We start from the raw sequence: 21317 nt of genomic DNA, 5'->3' as shown, positions 1-21317 counted from the left end.
GAAGAAAAAACAAGGACACAAGCATGAGTTGTTGATTCTTCCAAAGTGGGTAGCAAAAACAGCAGTAGCAGGTTGACGGTGCAAACTCTCATCTCCAGTGTAGCACCACACAATTCCCTTGACAAGAGACAAAGCAACTGCTAGGTTTAATGTGTCTTTACATGAGCAAGTGATCTCGCATAATAATACTGCATCGTGCTGACAATCCTTTATGAATACAGCAGTGTAATGCCGACAGTTAGCTAACAACAAAGCTGCCTGCCCAGATAGAAGGTTTAGAACTACACGGGAGGGACTTAATTCAACTCAAGGTAATTCTGGGGAAATGTGGAAAGGCTGACATCTGGACTGTCATGCAAAGCAGACACATTCTGAAACACAAGAGAAATGCCATCTGAGAGGTCCTAGTGAGGCTTCCAAATTGTCATCAAGAGCTTGTTAAATTTTCATAACTTTAATATGGAAGAAAAAAACATCATTTGAGAAAAGTAGTGGGAGGGGACCAGGGCTTGAGATAGATACATTTATTCATTTACAAAATATTTCTTTATTGCTTTCTGTAGGTCAGGTACTGTGCTAGGTGACAGAGATATAGACATGAATAAGATTGTCCCTGCCCTCAAAATTGGGTTATTATTTACATTTGGAGAGGGAAATAAGCCAACAATTACAAAGTGTTTTGGTAAGGAGTAGGAATTCAGTGAAGGTTGCAGTGGGACCTGGGATAAAGAGCATCTAGCGCTCTCTCTCTCCGTGTGTGTGTGTGTGTGTGTGTTTATAAAAGGTATTGGAGTTGATAAGGGAAGCCTTCCAGGAGAAGGGAATTTATAAATTAAATCTTATAATATGAGAAGGACAAGTCAGAAGACCAGGTGAGTGGGTGGATGGCTGAGCATTATAGTTGGAGAAAATGGTATGTGCAAACATATTTACAAAAGGAACACATGAAAAAGAACTGCCAGACCCCTCACTTTTTGGGGGTCCTTATTGATAATGGAACATTGAGAGCTAAAAGGCAAATGTCTCCTTTCATGGCAAGACAGAATCAGCATTTCTTGATAGAGAATTAAAGCAGAATTCTTGACAGAATTCCTCACAGAATTAAAGCATTTCTGTGAATTAAAGCATTATTAGACCTTAAAGGAAGTTATTGGGGGGACATTACGAAAATACCTTCTCTGAAAAGTGTTGTATGGAGAGTAAGGTGAGCAGATATGGAAACTAATCAATACTTTTTTTAACTCTAGGATTTCAGTCTGATTCCAAGATTGACTAAAAAGAGTGAGAAAGATGAATGAAGGGGAAGGGCACTGCATGGAAGGCAATTGCAAAGTGCTACAAAGTAGTAGGGGCAGGCTAACATTATGAGGTCTCATATAGGGGCATTTCAGTGTTAAAATAATAATTGTGACATAATTGCCTAAAATTATTTAGCAACCCTAAAGCATTTGGACTATTTACAGTAAATTCTAACATTCTATCCTTGTAACCTTTAGGAATAGAAATGTGCTCAGGTCACGAAACTGTTTCTTGGAGTGCAATGAAGAAAACCTAGATCATTACAGACATTTAGTTAGTCTTCAGATTTAGAAGCTGACTTCTAATGCTGTCCCTGAATTATGGATTGTCTTCAGCCATTCATGACCTGGAAGGCTCAGGCCCAGTCCGTATATGGTAGCCTATTCATTAGTGGTGGCTAGACCTGTGTTTAGTTCTCAGTTTAACCCAAATCCTTGTGTATTAACTTTATCAAGCTTTTGCTTTGATATTTATGCCCTGCAAATTACATGCAAAGTGTACACAGAAATTTTTCTCTTTGAGATGGAAATATATATCATGCTCAATTTCAAAGCACATTTCTCCACACCTTTTTTGCTTGTCATGTCCTATAGATATTAGGAGAGCCAATGCCACCAAACATAGTCAACAACAGGGCTGGCTTACAGGAGAATACCATTCAACAGCATCTCATCTGGAAACATGGGTAAAGCATAGATAATTTCATAGAAATTACCAATTATTAGAGTTGGGTAGGATGTTTAAAATCATCTAGTTCCTTATCCTCAATTGGCAGCTGGGGAAATCAAAGTCCTTGCTCAGAGTCCTACAGTGATAATAGACAGAATTTAGGTTTTCTAAAAGCCAGGCCAATATTTTCTTCTAAGACATAGCATGTCCTTTTTTATCCTTAAGTATAAAGCAGAATACTTCTTTTCTATTAAGGGTCAGTTATTTTAGAAAACACTTTGAAAATATACATGCCATAAAAATATATTATTTAAAAACATTTGTATAAGAAAAGCTACATTAACTTAAGAATGCAAACCTCCCACTTATTAAAACCTCACATAGTTGCTTGCAAATTTTATACAAAGCTCCCAAAATCCAGTAGCCTCTGGATTTTTTTTTTCACCCTTACATGATCCCATCAGAGAGCCAGCAACCTGGTCAACAACTTATCATGATAACTTGGTTGGCAAAGGCAATCAAGTAAATCTGTGTCATTAACTATTTAAGCATGTTGCTGATTGCAGAGTGATTCCACCTATTTCTTGCTTTGCCCATGTAGCAACCTTAAGAGGCACACAGGAACATATTAATTTTTTCATCTTAGAGATAAGAAAGCAATGTCTTTAGTAATTAAGTTGTTTGTTTAATGTCATTTAGGTGGTGTATAGTAGAGCTAAGCTGCTTACCCAGGCATTGTCACTCTTGGTCATGTGCTCCTTTCATCCTACCAAATCACCATCATCATCATTATCATCATCATCATCATCATCATCGTCGTCATTATTATCATCATTTTAACTATTATAACTTTTCCAGTACTGGCAGATCTCCATGTGTGCAACAGCATCTCTTTCATCTTACCATTACCCCATTGTACTGCTTTTATATCCCCACAACTTGCCTCTTGGTTGCCTAGCAAATGTAGCTATGAGGCTCCAGGAAAAACAATCACAGCTAACTGTATTTTAAGGGCCTCTTCTCACCACTGACTGTTCAATAGAAGTCAACAATAAGGTTGACGTTTCAGTGTGTCTCCAAACCATACTTCCTAGAACATCTGAGGAACTTGGTGACATTTTTTTTTTTTTGGTCCCAAGTATAGTACTGAAAATTTTGAAGGCAAGATCAGTAGCTCAAAATAATTGGTCTTAAGTAACTACAGTATTACCTTTAGTGGTTTCTCAGGAAGGGGTTCTCTCTCAGTGGTTTCATCACTCATCTTTGATTCTGTATCTCACAGTGCCCTCTACACTTCCATGCAGCTTCCCAACCACTGGGAGGAAGAGACTCTCAATGACTGACCCAAGGCCACATAATGAGTAAGTGTCAAGCTGAGATTCCCTCCCAGGTCTTTCGGTTTCAAAGCTCATGGAATTGTAAGAAAATAGTAAAAGGCATATGTAGCAATATTAGATTTCAAAACTTTCAGACATTGGACCTAATTGCAGCTATTAGTCATTCCAGCAGGTTGCACTGAAGAATATTAAAAATAGTTCCAAACAAAGATACAACATACCAGAATCTCTGGGACACAGCTAAGGCAGTATTAAGAGGGAACTTTATAGAACTAAACACCCACATAAAAAAGTTAGACAGGTCTCAAATTAACAACTTAACATCACAACTGGAGAAACTAGAGAAGCGAGAGCAAGTCAACTCCCAAAACTAGCAGAAGACAAGAAATAACCAAAATCAAAGCTGAACTGAAGGAAACTGAGACATTAAAAACCATACAAAAAGTCAACATATCTAGGAGTTGGTTTTTTTGAAAAAGTTAATAAGTTAGTTAGACTGCTGGCTAGGCTAATAAAGAAAAAAGAGAGAAGGTCCAAATAAACACAATAAGAAATAAGAAAGGAGACTAATATGAATACCTCCATGCACACTAGCTAGAAAGCCTAAAAGAAATGGATAAATTACTGGATATATGCAATCTCCCAAGATTGAACCAGGAAGAAATTGAATCCCTGAACAGACCAGTAAAATAATAAGAAGCCTACCAACAAAAAATGCCCAGGACTAGATGGATTCATAGCTAAATTTTACCAGACGAATAAAGAAGAGCTGGTACCATTCCTACTGAAGCTATTCCAAAAAATTGAGGAGGGACTCCTCCTTAACTCATTCTATGAGGCCAGCATCATCCTGATACCAAAACCTGTCAAAGATACAACAACAACAAAAAACTTCAGGCCAATATCCTTGATGAACATAGATGCAAAAATACCCAACAAAATACCAGCAAACCAAATCCAGCAGCACATCAAAAAACTAATCCACCATGGTCAAGTAGGCTTTATCCCTTGTAGGCAAGGTTGGTTCAACATATGCCAGTCAATAAATGTGATTCATCACATAAACAGAGCTAAAAACAAAAATCACGTGATTATCTCAATACATGCAGAAAAGGTGTCTGATAAAATTCAACATCGCTTCACGTTAAAAACCCTCAACACACTAGGCATTGAGGTAACACACTTCAAAATAATAACAACCATCTAGGACAAACCAATGGGCAATGTCATACTGAATGGGCAAAAGCTGGAAGCATTCCCCTCAAAAACTGGAACAAGACAAGGATGCTCTCTCTCACCACTCCTATTTAACATAGTATTGGAAATCCTGGCCAGAGCAATCAGACAAGAGGAAGAAATAAAAGGCATTCCAAACAGGAAGAGAGAAAGTCAAACTATCCCTGTTTGCAGACAACATGATTCTATAGCTAGAAAACCCTATAGTCTCTGCCCCAAAGCTCCTCCAGCTGATAAACAACTTCAACAAACTTTGTTTCAGGATACAAAATTAATGTACAAAAATCAGTAGCATTCCTGTACACCAACAACAGCCAAGCTGAGAGCCAAATCAGGAATGCTATCCCATTCACAATTCACACACACACACACACACCCCCCCCTAGGAATACAGCTAATCAGGGAGATGAAGGATCTCTGCAGTGAGAATTACAAAACATTGCTCAAAGAAATCAGAGATGATACCAATAGAAAAACATTCCATGCTCACGCATAGGAAGAATCAATATTGTTAAAATGGTTATACTGCCCAAAGCATTTTACAGATTCAATGTTATTCCTATCAAACTACAGATGACATTCTTCACAGAAGTAGAAAAAAACTATTTTAAAATTCATATGGAATAAAAAGAAGAGCCTGAGTAGCCAAGGCTATCCTAAGAAATAAGAACAAAGCTAAAGACATCATATTACCTGGCTTCAAACTATACTACATGGCTGCAGTAACCAAAACAGCATGGTATTGGTACAAAAACAGACACATAGACCAATGGAACAGAATAGAGTGCCCAGAAATAATGCCCCACACCTATAACCATCTGATCTTCAACAAAATCAACAAAAAAAACAAGCAATGGAGAAAGGACTCCCTAATCAATAAATGGTGCTGGGGTAACTGGCTAGCCACATGCAGAAGATTGAAACTGGGCCCATTCCTTACACCATAAACAAAAATCAATTCAATATTATTAAAGACTTAAATGTAAAAACTAAGACTATAAAAGCACTGGAAGACATCCTAGGACATAGGACCTGGCAAATATTTCATGGCAAAGATGCCAAAAGCAATTGCAACAAAACAAAAAACTGACAAATGGATCAAATTAATCTAAAGAGCTTCTGCGCAGCAAAATAAACCATCAACAGAGTAAACAGACAACCTACAGAACGGGATAAAATATTTTCAAACTATGCATCTGAAAAAGGTCTGATATCCAGAATCTATAAGAGACTCAAATGAATTTGCAAGCAAAAAAACAAACAACCCCATTAAAAAGTGGGCAAAGAACATGAATAGACACTTTTCTAAAGAAGACATACACACAGCCAACAAGCACATGAAAAAATACTAAACAACACTAATCATTAGAGAAATGCAAACAAAATCATAATGAAATAGCATCTCACACCAGTAAGAATGGCTATTATTAAAAAGTCAAAAAATTACAGATCCTGGCAAGGTTGGGTAGAAAGGGGAATGCTTATACACTGCTGGTGAGAATGTAAATAAGTTCAGTCAGCTGGGCACGGTGGCTCACGCTTGTAATCCCAGCACTTTGGGAGGCCGAGGTGGGCGGATCATGAGGTCAGGAGATCAAGACCACAGTGAAACCCCGTCTCTACTAAAAATACAAAAAAAATTAGCCAGGCGTGGTGGTGGGCGCTTGTAGTCCCAGCTACTCGGAGAGGCTGAGGCAGGAGAATGGCGTGAACCCCGGGAGGCGGAGCTTTCAGTGAGCCGAGATTGCGCCACTGCACTCCAGCCTGTGCGACAGAGCGAGACTCCATCTCAAAAATAAATAAATAAATAAATAAAGTTCAGTCATTGTGGAAAGCAGTGGTAAAACAGAATTACCATTTGACCCAATAATCCTATTATTAGGTATATACCCAAGGAATATAAATCATTATACCATAAAGACACATGCACGTGTATGTTCATTGCAGCACTATTCACAATAGCAAAGACTTGGAATCAAGTCTAAATGTCCATCAATGGTACACTGGATAAAGTAAATGTGATACATTTACAGCATGGAATACTATGCAGCCATAAAAAAGAATAAGATCGTGTCCTTTGCAGCAACATGGATGAAGCTGGGGGCCATTATCTGAGGCAAACTAATGCAGGAACAGAAAAACAAATACTGCATATTCTCACTTGCAAGTGGGAGCTAAATAATGAGAAGACATGAACATAAAGAAGAGAACAACAGAGACTGGGAATTACTTGATGGTGGAGGGTGGGAGAAGGGAATAGATCAAAAAACTACCTATCAGGTACCATGCTTATTTCCTGAGTGACAAAATAATCTGTACACCAACCTCTCCCCAGGACATGCAGTTTACCTATATAACAAACCTGCATATGTGCCCCTAAACCTAAAATAAAGGTTTAAAAAAATGTGATCAGAGAATAAAGGAGGGGTACTTTAATTCTGAGTGTGATGGTTTTTTATATATATATATATATATATATAAATATATACAAATATATATATACACATATATATGGATCATGAAAACTATAAAATGCTATACAAATTGAAGTTCTGTTATTTCTATGAAAAATGAATAACTGAATTTTGATTGTATTGAAAAAAAAAAAAGTTCCAAAACTTCCCTTTCAACACTGTTGTCTAAGACCTACAACTTTAGTGTAAGGTGGATGATTGGTGGGCTACATCTGACAGTATTTAGTCATTACTGTAGCAAAAAGATCTTTTAATGAAATAATTGTATCATGACAGGATGTATGTTTATATTTCGTTCTTGTTTATTGACGTCTCAAAGCTCATGGCTATTAAGCAATTCTCAGACTAGTCTTATAATGTTGATAACATTATGGCATATTCTCAGGGGTGATCCTCTCTTCCAGTTTTCAACTGGATGTAGGCCTGTCATTCAGAGTCATGGTTTCACAGACTATTCATGGTCATACATGACTATGAAACCCTCAGTGACCTCTAATCCTGATTTATCTACCTGGATGACCTTGAGAAAGTCACTTACATTTAGGGGCCTCATTTTCTTCTCACATAGGAATTACAATGCTTTGCAAACTTCCTTTCTTCCAAGCATTTCTGGGAGTCTCCAGGGGAAAGTCTCATTTGCTTGTGAATCAGCCTGGATCCCAGTTTGGTTTTTATGCTCTTTCTTGTGACCGTTACACCTGGACCTCTGATGATATTGTTGCCCTTCCTGAAGTTGCTGCCCCTTCTGCTGATGTTTCTCTCTACCCAGGTCCTGTGCTTCCCTCTAGATTAGGACTCCCTGCTGATGGGCTCAGCTATTCATGCTGAGTCCTCCTGGGGCCATAAAAATTCAGAAGTCTTCACTGAAGTGAGATGTCAGAGGTTTTCTCCTCTCAACACTGTTAGGGAAAGCCCACTGGCACGTTGTTTGAGTCTTTCAGACACTGAATCGAGTGGTATAACTTTCAGTTTTATACACAGCGACTTTCTCCCAAGACACCAGCATGGCTGAGTTGCAACAGGATTAGTCAGCCACCACCGCTCCCTAGAGCTGTTGACTGTGTTCATTATTTGCCTTCTTTCCCTTTTAGAATGAGTTTTTTTCAGTGTCCTCTTTTCTTCCTCCTGTGCTCAAATAAGGGTTTTGTTGGACTACCCCACAAGTTTGCCAAATGTGCTTGAACTCCATCTGAAACTATTTAATCATTGTCTTAGAAAAAGTCATAATGAAATGGTTCATGTGAATGGCTCCCCTGGAGCTCTAAAGTACAGAACTTGGGCAATTAATGACAATGCCCTAGTTAAGCCAAACCCACTCATTTGCTAAACATGCCCAGACATATCTGAACTTTCCACTAGACAGTAAAAGCATGAATGTTTCCTACATATACAAATATAAGCTGTTGTTACTACTATAAATATTAATTTGTAACAATATGGAATGGGCTTTATCAAAGGATATAGTCTTATTCCCTAGTTGAAGAGGGAGTCTTAGTCACATAAGACGTAAGTAGATTCTGTCACATGCTTCACATGGTAGGGAGATAACAAGACATTTCACTGCTCCTAGCAACCTTGTACACTGTGAATATAAAACTATATATGGATCCATATAGTTAGCCCAAGGGCATGGACCTGAAAAGGTCATCTCTACTAAAATAACACTGTAGTTCCATTTTCCATATCCTTAGGCTGAGCAAGTTTAAGTTCAATGACAAATATTAGAAGAGAGCCAAAGAATAGAAAAGCATGATAAAAATATTGTTCATACTTTATATATGTATATATAAACATACATATATAAATATTAACTCTAGAGTATCTTCTCTAAAGAGTTATTGATGCTTTAAAAATAAGAACAAAAAAGCAAATGTGAAGACTTTTAAATTAAATTCTAACAATTTCAAACAAGTGCTGCCTGGGAGATCATGCAAGGCATCCAGAGCCTAAATTGAATGTATGTTGGCAAGAGCATCTTCACATCTCCCTAAATAACTAGCTAATACAGTCAGTATTTTACACCTCATCGAAGCCTGGCACTTATTTTCAAAATGTTCCAATCAATTGTCAACTAAAAAGAATGCAGAATTTCAATCCTTGGTGGTGGGGCTGGGGAAGGAAAAGTTTTCTTTTCTCCCAAAGAATGTTGCATTGCAAAGACGGAATTCTCTGGGGCTGCCAAGACTACTATCAGGTGTAATCTAGCCCATCAACATTTTTAGGGAAAATGCAGAATCAACACAAAAACAAAAGATGAGGGAGATATAGAGGCATCCACCTTTAAGCTGCTATAATTAAGCTTCTTGTCTTTTCTATTGAATAAAGTTTTGTAGAAAGTGAAATGTATATCATATAACACATTCTAAATTGTTTCTCTTTCCTTATTCTTTTGTCAGGCCTCTATTTATTTTTCTGACCAGAACAAAAGTTCAACATTCATTCAGCCTTTCACGTAATCATTTATTTATTTAAGAGTAAAATAAGGGATAGCAAAAAAGTATTGGCTGCACAGCTGAGCAGTCAAGGAATATATAGTCGAATAGAGGGCAAAAGACATATACTGAACCTGTGAAAATACAGGATAGAAAATGAGAAACATCATGAGAAAAGAGCAAAGGTCTATAAGCATTCAAAGGAAGAATATGTGCATGGAGAATGGTGTGTTTCATTTTTTGAATCCACCTACATTATGGGCATTGTGCTTAGTCTTATATACGTTACATCCTTCAACAACCCATTTTACAGATGAAGAAATTGAGGCTTAGAGGTTATTGCATTGGATTAGGGTCCCACAAGAAATGTTAAGCCTAATATTAGAAACTTCAGGTGACTCTAGTTTCTGGCAGGCGAGCTTTTGGGAACATCTCATAGAGATGGGACATTTGCTCAGACCCTTGAGGATTAGTATGAGATGTGGGAAGAGTTCATTTCATCAAGAAGAAATAGTGTAGGCTCAGGGATTAAAGTTTGATTGGAGCCCAGGATAGAACCAGAACCATTCTTTATATATTTAATCGGGACTGACAGCTAGTCTGTAAATTGAAAACTTAGTTAAAGTGAGGGAATCAGTAAGAAACAACACATAGATATTTTATTTTAACATAAAATGAGCAAGCATGTATTTATTTGCCAATCTTTTGTTGAGGAAGCAAATCATTTTCTTGAAAAATGAGTCTTCTGGTTGGAATATTTACTTATAAAACACCATTTTATGACTGGTTTCATGTAAACTAATTTGGTTTATTTAAAGTGGAGCAAAAGTGGGAGATAAGAACAATCTGAGTGTGGTATCCTTCTGGATTTTTATGATTTATTTGCTCAATCTGTTACAGCTGTCCTGCCCATTTCTAATTTGCCATCATTTTTATTGGCTTTTTAAAAAATAAAATCAAGCATATAACTTCGTTTTCATAGAAACAATTTTTTTCTGTACTCACGTTTTATCAGTTTTTATATTCAATTAAATCACATAATTGCAAGAACAAGTAAGATTGGCATTGATAGGTTTAGGCAAGCATAAACTAATTGGTGGGAGAAGGGCACAGACATACTGTATAACTTGCTAGCCCTGAGTGTTTAATCAGCCGTGTGTCACAGAAGCTATGTTTTACAGAAGGAATGGAGAACATTGATCTGATGAGTCAATTAAATAGAAATGTGTTAAGAAAATTTCTATTGCAGTGGAAAAATAGAAGACAAGATATATATGAGTCTGACATTGTAAGGCCTTGAATGCCAAGCTAAGTAGTTTATCATTACTGATTAGCCACACTTGACATCATCACAATGTTGGGATCACCGTGCTCAGAGCTGTGGATAAGAATGATCAATCTAGATAGTGCCTAGAGAGATTTGGTAGAGATAATAGTGAAAAGAAATAAGGTAGTGGCAAGTGTGAAAGGAGAAGAAGGGATGGATGAGAAAGATATTTTGGATGTAGGGTGAGAAGGACGTAACAGTTGGTCAGATATTGGTGTAGTATTTAATGTACCTTTCTCATAAATGTGAATAAGATGGAATTTGCCACCTTGACATTATATGAAACTTCAGGGACATTACAAGAACTTTTAACTCTGCCCATTTGTCTTTTGTCAGTCTGCAAACCATCCAGGTAGTTGCACTGGGTTTCTATTGCAGCAGCCCTCTGCCACATCACTGTGTATACAGCATCTCCTGGATTTAGCACTATTGTGTATTATTTCCTAGTTGTTTCACATATGTACTCTTTTGTGTTGATATAAAGATGGTGATCCCAGGAAAAGACTTTTTTCTTTCTTTTGCATTTTAGGATCTCGGAATCCTAAAATGCATCTTGACATACACGATGACATGTCAAGATGTAATTAGTTGCTTGTTTTTCTTAGTGTTCCAAAAAATAAGTGTTTTATAATCAATAGCATCTTCCCCTCTCAATCAGATCACAAATCCTAGGGGCAATTCTTGGCCTCCTTTTCTTCTTCGTCCTTTTTAATGCCTTGCACAGTGCTGGGCATATAGTTGACCTTTAGCAAATACTTGATTTACTGTTAACTCAAATTAGATTCATGGTAAGTTATGTAAGTCACCCAATACTGAAGCCTTCTAAAAAAGTAGTCATATGTTTCTGTTTCTGTTACTATTATTTTCTTGCCCTTCTCTTTCTTTCTAAGATCTTTCCTGTCCTGCTTGCTGTTCCCTCAAACTTCCCTGAGAAAAACTCAGGAAGAGCACCTTCATTTTGCAAGAGAAAGTTGGTGGGGAAAAAGCTTCTCAGGTTCATGAAATAAGGTATCATATGATGACTTTAAAACTATAATATTCTCAGTGTCAAAGAGTAGTCCATCTCTTAAGGAGACCTTAAGAAATGTACTCGGAAATTATAACATGAGCAAGAATTAACTTAGTTGGCTTAATATTTTTTAAAATTAATTTCTGTTGTTGATTAGCTCTCATTATACCAAAGGAACTTTTGAAGGGAGGTATTTAATTTTTTCCTTTTGTTTCTATTCTTATTTGTGAATATGTTAATTTTAAGAGAAAGTAGAGAAGGAAATATTCAAGTAATAAAGCTGTCTAGTTCAATAAGACAAACATATTTTTAATAAAATTCACTGTTTCCAAACAAATCATGGATTAAAGAGCTTGAGAGAAGGAACCAGAATGGTTGACCATACATATATTAGAAGGCACAAGTGCCTTTAAGCAAAATAAACTGGATATTTGAGCAGTATTCTGGGGAATATGGTCAAAACAAGTGTGGATTCTCTGGTAATTTTAAAATTTTTCTAATCAAAATATAAAAATTAATTTTCTTACAAAAGTTAATGGGTGCTGGAAATAGATATTAAAATGCTATATTGACATAAATCACTAATGGAAATACAGGGAAGAAGAGTTTTGAATGAAAGACATTTGCATGAGCTAGAAAATGGAAGATGCAAAATAAAGGTTAAGTGCAATGTTTCCATGTAGTAGTGAAGTTTTTGGAGTCTGAAAACAAATATAAAATGTTACAATTGGTGTGGTTTGGGTCTGCCTCTCTCATGTACTAGAACCCAAACAATATTAGAAAACTAAACTTTTAAAACATACAATCATTCTGGAAAAATAAATCCTTTGTGGGGTAGGGGGCACCATGAATACACTTTTTCCTGTTGGTAGAGTCCATGCTGGCCCTGTTAAAAAACATGGTAGCAGAGGCCGGGCACGGTGGCTCACGCTTGTAATCCCAGCACTTTGGGAGGCCGAGGCGGGCGGATCACTAGGTCAGGAGATCGAGACCACGGTGAAACCCCGTCTCTACTAAAAATACAAAAAATTAGCCAGGCGTGGTGGCGGGCGCCTGTAGTCCCAGCTACTCGGAGAGGCTGAGGCAGGAGAATGGCTTGAACCCGGGAGGCGGAGCTTGCAGTGAGCCGAGATCGTGCCACTGCACTCCAGCCAGGGCGACAGAGCGAGACTCTGTCTCAAAAAAAAAAAAAAAAATGGTAGCAGAAATGAAGCCATAAAGATAAAATATTTTATGAGAAAATGTTTAGTGGGGCCATAGTATAGCATTGAGTTAATAATGCTAAGAAATCAAAACAACACCAATTGTTGATTATTGCTATGAAGAGATAGCTTATTGGCCTATAATTAATAACAAAGTTTGATTTCTAATACGTACGGCAATGCTTCCTAAACTTGGTTGCGTTCTGGAATTACCTGGGGATCTTTAAAAAATACTGTTGTTTGGATCCTACTTACAGAAATTTTGATTTAGTTGCTGTGGAATATAACCTGAGCATTAAGTTTTTAAGGGCTTTCTGGGTCATTCTAATGTGTAACCAAGTTTGGGAAATACTGATATACTCTATTGTCAGTGAAAACAACTATTACCTGCTTTTTGCTTTGTTGACATAAGAACTCCCACTATTCTCTGTGCATCCAGAGAAAACCTTTGATAGTGAGACACATACCCTCTGTATCTCTGGAAAAGTTTGATAGAGGGGCACTTTTGTATGAGGGGGTGATAAGGCATGGGCAGAAAGAGGCTATTCTGAGAACGGAAGGTTATGAAGTCTGATATATAATGAAGAAAGAGGGTATTTCTCCATTTCACCTAGTTTGGACTTTAATGAGGCCTCATTAACTTGCTTAAGCTAATTTTCTATAAACTATATATTCATATTCAAATGTTAGTTCAAAATGTATTAAAAGATAAGTTTTGATGATTCACTATTCTGAATTATTTAAGCCATGGGGCATAATCAGAGGTTTTTTTCTGAAAGGAAAAAAAACACTTCAGATTGTTGATCATTGCAATCACTATCTAGGGAGATATATATTATATCTTTGTTATGTTTAATTTCGATGATTCTCTGAACTAAAACTTGTTGTAATGCTACCCTTTATAATGGCCTTTGGCTGGTTCTGTGATAAAAAGAGCAAGATAGTAATTTCAAGATGTATTTCCTACATGACTCTGCTTTTGTGACTTTATCGATCCCAACATTATCTGAACTCTTTCTCCCCTAGTTTTGGGATATCAGATGAGAAGGAGTTATTTTAGTATCTCTTGGAGAATAGCATCGATGAACTATTTTCATCCAATGCAGCATAAATTGTTTTGTCCGCAGCAGATTCCACCCAAAGAAGGCCGACTCTGATTACTGGTTATTAAGGTTTTTTTCTGCCATATGTCTGAATGGAAATGTGGCAGATTTTCCTTTGGGTTTCAACAAAGTGTTTTCTCAAATCGCAACGAAACGAGGTGATTGAAATGCCATAATAACAGTGGTGGTGGTAGATTGTTGCTGCTTCTTGACAAAACAGAGAAGTGGAGCAATTTGAAATCAGAGTTAACTTTTGAGTAAAGAGGTAAGGCCTCAAAACGAAAGATCAAATTTGCTGTTAGCCTAATTCTAGCTAATAACGAAGAGCATTTGCTTGTTTGGAGTCTCTGCAGACAGGTTATTAGTTTCCTACCTCCTGAGACGTGAAAGGAACACCTCAGAATGTGGAAGAAAATGGCAAAGCAGCCTTCGTCTTGGTGATGTTTGTATCGGCTGTGCTTATGCAGGAGGAAAATTTCTTCTTCTTCCCACTCAGTAGCACTTCCAATCCATTTGGGGTGATATTTAATGGGGCTGGTCATTAGCCCAGAAATGCATAAAGGAGAATGCATTAGCCACAATTTGTCTTGGTAAGGTTCTCTTCACTTATTCTGATACAAGACACGGATGTATTCTAAAAAAGAAGATAGCCTTGCTAGGAGTGCTGATCACGGTGGTTTCATTAGACTTCCTGAGGCACCGAAGTGAACATTTAGCTGTAAAGATAGCCAATATTTAGTGATATGATATAATTGTTTGGTTCCTAAGTCTGAAAACAAGAGTTTATCTAAAATTAATATGGGACTTTTTGATAAAACAATATTCAAAGTAAAAATCTTAAAGTTTTGGGCATCATGCACATTAAGACTAAAAATTGTAGTATGTTATTTGACTCGGTGTCCAAAATTATGGACAAGGGTATTTTTTACCCTAATATTGGATTAACTCTGTAATTTTTTTCATTTTTTCCCAAATGTTTATTGGCCATTTATACATATATTTTTTAATTGGGGAAAATATACATAGCACAAAATTTACCTTTTTAAACTATTTTTAAGTGTATGTATGATTCTGTGACATTAAGTACATTCACATTGTTGTGCAACCATAATCACTATAAATCTCCACAACAATTTCATCTTCCCAAACTGAAACTCCATACCCACTAAACAGTAACTCCCCATTACCTGCTCCCTCCACCTTTGATAACCCTATTCTACTTTCTGTCTATGAATTTGACTAGGTACTTCACGTAAGTGGAATCATGCAATATTTGTCCTTTTGTGTTATCAATTCTTTTTTTAAACATCTGATTTTATAAAAGCATACAATAGTCATAATTTAGACCAGAAAGAGATCAGTAATGCCAGTCTACTTTCATGAATGAGGGAGTTGATAACTAGAAAGTTAGCTAGTTTGCTCTGCCAACTTCTAGTCCAGAATGCATCTTATCCAATTTGAGATACTGCATTAGAATATCTATATTCACTATTAGAATATAGTGAGTACCTATATTCACCATTAGAGTACCTATATTTACTTTAATGACATTTGGGCTAAGAAGGTCTCTACCATGTCTCACCCTTCACCTCTCTATTGGTCCTATATTTAGCTACCTCTAAATAAATTGCCATTAAATCTAATGATGATAAAGATAGCTAATATTTATTGTCTACTTATTATTTGACAAGCTTAGTGCTATGTCATATATATACACATATTATATATATATAACTTAGTCCACAACATTTTATAAGGTAGGTATTCCAATTACTCCATTTACAAATGAAGAAACTGAAGTATGGAAAGTGAGGTTGCCTCCACTAGGTTGTACAGCTAGTAAGCGTTAGAGCCACGACACTGAATGACAAAATTTACCTAATTGATATTTAATAAATAAAAATTAGTATGTTAAAATTGACTGGGTTTGGGCAGTCTATTATAATTAAGGAAATATATGAAATTTTCATTTTTTACTTTTGTTGATTATATTCTTTTCGTTGGGTTAATTCAGTTCCTTAATTCATAAAATGATTGCCTGATTAGCATAAATCAAAGATAATAATTGGTTAAACAATAGGGTTTGCAGTAACATTCAAATGTATAAAAATTTCTTAAATAATTATCTTTGATTCTCATCTACATTTATGAATCTGTATTATCACACATATATGTTAGGCATTAAAGAAATTAGTGACAATAATACCTATGGAAGAGGGGTAATACCAAATTAATCACTAATATGGGCAGAATAATAGGTGATAATGCTTATAACCTAGAGGAATTTAAAGTTTTGCATCATAAGTCCACATTCTTGGATAGATCAATGTTATCCTTTAGGCTATGATTTTCTACTTTGCTTTGGCTCTGTTATTAATTTGCCCGTCAATAGAAGCCAAGTCTATCTTCTGTGTGTTGGTTTTAGAGTTCTCCCAATCCCATTTAACAGTCAACAGGATGGGTCATGGAATACCTGGCCAGTCAGCAGAGTATAGTTGAACAATTTTCAGCCAGGAGGTTGGCAGAAGAGGTTGTGGGATATTCAGTGACTGACAGTATCTCTCTGATGAAGATTCCAGTAATGGTTCCTTTCTCAGTCTTCCACATCACAGCAATTAGTAATTAGAATTTCATTAGTCACTTTCTCTCTGGTAGCTCAACCCCATACACAGAAATCTCCAAATATCACAGATGCATCCTTGTAAAAAGTTGTTGGAGTGGATGCTGCTGCCAGACAACAAATTGTCCTTTTAAAAGAAGTGTTATATTAGAGTTTTATTATAGTCTGGCAATGTAGAGGTTTCAACCACTATATATGAAATAAAATACACATTGAATTTTTGTTTTTAGGACACTTGGCTAATTTATCATTAGGAAACATTGTTAAATCTTCTTTCTACTTAAGATATTTGATTACCCGTGCTAGACAATTCTTCCTCTTTTTGGCACAATCTTTATTTTTTCTAAAACTATTTGCTTTACTTATAATTCTCTGTTTTTGTTCTTCTCTGCATACCTTAAATAGAAGTAAGCACATATCCACCAGGTGCAGTGGCTCACGCCTGTAATCCCACACTTTGGGAGGCCAAGGGGGGGTAGATCACCGGAGGTCAGAAGTTTGAGACCAGCCTGGCCAACATGGTGAAACCCCATCTTTACTAAAAACAAACAAACAAACAAACAAAAAATTAGCTGGGCGTGGTGGCACATGCCTATAATCCTAGCTGCTCGGGAGGCTGAGACACGAGAATCACTTGAACCCAGGAGGTGGAAGCTGCAGTGGGCCAAGATTGCGCCACTATACTCCAGCCTGGGTGACAGAGCGAGACTCAGTCTCAAAATAAAACAAAACAAAATAAAACAAACCAACGAAAAAAAGAAACAAGCACATATCTTGGATACATATAAGCAGATATGTGATTAATGAAACAGAATACCCACATATAATAATATCTCTCCTTTACAGAGAATCAAAACCAATAGAATATATAGATATGATTTATTATAAAGAATTGACTCACACTTTGAATTTGGAAGAAAAGTCTTTTAATCTCTAATATTGGAGAAGAATTTTATTCTTACTCTAAACATTTGCTTGAGGACTGGATCAGTCCAGGGCCAGAAGGAAGAGATGGTGTTCACCGCTAGGTTCCCCAGAAATTAGCCCAATACCTGGAACAGATCACCCTTGGTCAAAACTTAGATTCTCAATTTTTACTGCATATTTTCATCTTATTACTCATGGTTATGTCACCTGGCTCTCTCCCATGCATCCCTCCCTCTCCTATTTCACAATTATTTTCTTCAAAATACTCTTGCCTGGTGACTACATCCCTTACTTAGTCATCATAATTTTTATATAATATATATATTGTTTGTAATGTGTCATTTTCTTTTATATTGTTACATTATAAACATGCTGTGTTAAAATATGTTAAATTGGTTTAAACAAGTTTCCTTTTTAGATGCCTTTAATTTAGCTCGGATTGGTCTAAATCCATGAAGAACCATATATTAAACACTCTTGAATAGCTTCTACGAAAAGAAACTTAATTTATGATGTTTAGTATTATACATTATACAGTTTCTTTATTTTTCACTCAGTTCATCATGCTGTGAAAATTCATGAATATTTAACTATTAAATGAAATGCAAAATTTTCATTATCATTTTATTGAAAACTTGACATCTTAAAATACCATACATACTATTAGTATTCTAATGCATTGTCACCTTATTGAAAAATGCTGCTAAAAAACAATACAGCCATTCAGAAAAAAAAATTTTGTCCGCCCAAGGCTATTAACTATAGTTCTACACATACATTAGTGACAAATAAGTGAAACAGCCAATGCTCACAAAAGATGTCACTAAAATGCTAGGAAACAACTGTAACCATAGAAACCATCTCACACTGCAATCTGAACATCTTTTGTCAGTGTGTGACTAGAAATGAGATGCTTAAAATCATTAGACTATCAAAAAATCTGAACATCTCTCCGTTGAAATTTACATATTTAAATATTTTGAAACCTGCAAAAACTTCAACATGATACTTCTATAAAATATTGTTTCAGCTCCTAGCCCTCAACTATCAGTTTAGATATAACAACAAAAATTATACACGAAGACTTACAATTTTCCCCCCTCTTTCTTTAGGCTACATGCATTGTCTGAGGAACCTAAACAAACACCTGGGAGAACAGAGGTTAGCTCCCAGGGCTGTCTACCTTCCTGCTCTAATCTTCACAATGGTGCCATTCTTCACCTTTCCCTTCTCTCTTGAACAATCACTGGCTTAAATTGTACCTATTCCAGCAAGACAGGTTTGCAGGTTTCATAAGCCTTCATGACAGTAAGTACAAAATTGTCTTAGATAATGAGATATTTAAATAAAGAATTTGACAAACCAGTGTAGGAGAGCGTGAGTTTGGATGAATGTGGAACAGCCTCTGCAACCTTGGATATAGAACTGAATTTTTTCCCTTGTCTTCGTCTGCTTAGAAACTCCTGAAAGGTCTGGTTATTTAGCTGAATGCTCTGTGTTTAAGGAGCAGTGGAAGCCATTTTCCTTGAAACCTCCCTTTGAAACGAAAGGTTAAGAAGCTCCTTGAGCAGCCTGGTTTATGGAGACTTTAATATTTCTAAATTGTCCTCCCTACCTCTTTTAGTCACCATTCTAAAAATATTTATGGAGTACCCATAATGTGCTAGGCACTGTTCTAGGCACATGGGGCTCAGCAGTAAACAAAACAATGTTCATTGCCTGTGGTACTTACATCTTAGCAGGAAGAGACAAACAGGAGATAATTAACAGAACAAGTACATAAGAAGTCTACAGTACAGTAGTTATGAGTACCTACCACATGCTGGTCATTGTTCTAGGCTTTTGGGACCTAGCACTGGATTAGATAGGCATGACCCCTGCTCTCCTGGAGCTTCCATTCTGAAGAAATCATAAGGAAGTATTTAGCAAATGCATGAATGCATAAATGGAGTGTTTCATCTCTGAGACTTGATCATTGAGATCGTGGGTGGAGGGGGCATCTCCAAGCCCCCTCTATGTTGTTAGCAGTCAACATGACATGAATAAGGAGGTTCCATGGAGCAACTCTCAGTGGTTGACCATGTATCTAAAATACAGTGTCCACTTCCCTATTCATTTCTTCTCATCATAAATTTTTTCTCTGATTTCCAAATCCTCTTTTTTTTCTAGAAAATGAAACCTCTGTCCTTCCTGAATAGTTAATTTCTATTTTCTCACTGCCAAATAACAATAGTTTTTTTCATAAATATCCATAAATCAAGCTTATCAGAGAGTTAATCATGTAATATGTAAAATATATATATAGATGTACAAAGTTAAACACATACACACACCATCTTTTTGAATACTTACTGTGTGCTGGGCACTATTTAAAAATATTATTTAAAAAGAGAGATTGTTGAGATGGGCATTATGATCTTCATTTTTCAGGTAGGAAAACTGAGATTAGCGTAATATACTAATTGGCCCAAAGATACATAGCTAGTGACTCGTATTGCTGGGACCTAAACATGAACCCGTAAGACTTTAAGGGCTATGCTTTTCACCACCATTTTTGAGTCATGCAGGGAGAAAGGTCCTTCTCCCCAACCCACCATGCGCCCCAAGAGGACTCTCCTAAGGGACAAGGCTTGTACTTCGTTGTAGTGGTCAAAGGGCTTCTACTCTCCTTGTGGGTGGCTCCTTTTTACTCACCACATTCCAATCTCTTCTGGACACAGCTGTGCGGCCTCCATGAGCCCCAGTGTCCACCATGTTCATTTGCAGCTGAGCACACACAGATGGGGTTAGGGGTCAGGTAAAAGGGGGAAAGTTTCTCCAGGCTGTTTAATAATGACCTCCTGTACACAAATGTTTAGTATCTTAAAGTTGTAAGGGACCATGAGGATATCTAACTCCTTCATTTTATTGATGTGTAAATAAGTGGAGATTTAGAGTTGACATGGATTGCCTAATTACTTCACTAGGCAGGTAGCAGCAGCAGAAACAGGTTTGAATCCAGGAATTGTCTCCCAAGTATGTACTCTTTTAAGAATAAACTGGCTCCTCGGCATGTTTACTGTGTGCATGTGTGGGTACAAATATGCAGAGATGATCAGCACACTTACACATACATATGTACTCTCTGTATATATTGAGAGTTCTCTGTATGCTTAAATTTGATTTCCAGTATAATTTTTCTTCTGGAATGTCAACTTTGTTTCTCATCTGTTTTATTTTACAGTTATTTAAACTGCCAACTGTAATGTCACAAGCAACCTTGACTCATGGGAGGGTACCAGAGGAGGAACTAAATGACTGCGTCTCACTCACCAAGGCCTCCATCTCTCTCTACCCCCTCAGTCCCTCCCACAGAGCTGACACTGTTGTTACACTTCAAACCATTCTAAACCCCTACGTTGAGAAACAGGGCTGTGCAGATTCACTTGAGAGTATGAATTCATTAGTGTTTCCTAATCTATATATTGTATATCTGCATACATGTATATATATTCTGCATATAAATAAAATATGCATCCAGTTCAAAGGCCCACACATGGAATTCTCTTTTCCCTTCAAAGTATAAGAGTGCTATGAAATAGTTACTCTACATTTTCAGAAAATAGAGAGGACAATGATACTGAGTTTTTTAGAAGTGTGATAAGTGAACAAAATCACAAAAATATAATAAAAATGGCACAGC

The sequence above is a fragment of the Hylobates moloch genome, unplaced genomic scaffold (assembly GCF_009828535.3).
Source record: "Hylobates moloch isolate HMO894 unplaced genomic scaffold, HMol_V3 SCAFFOLD_16, whole genome shotgun sequence".
Classification (NCBI taxonomy): domain Eukaryota; kingdom Metazoa; phylum Chordata; class Mammalia; order Primates; family Hylobatidae; genus Hylobates; species Hylobates moloch.
Note: the sequence above shows the minus strand (reverse complement) of the source record.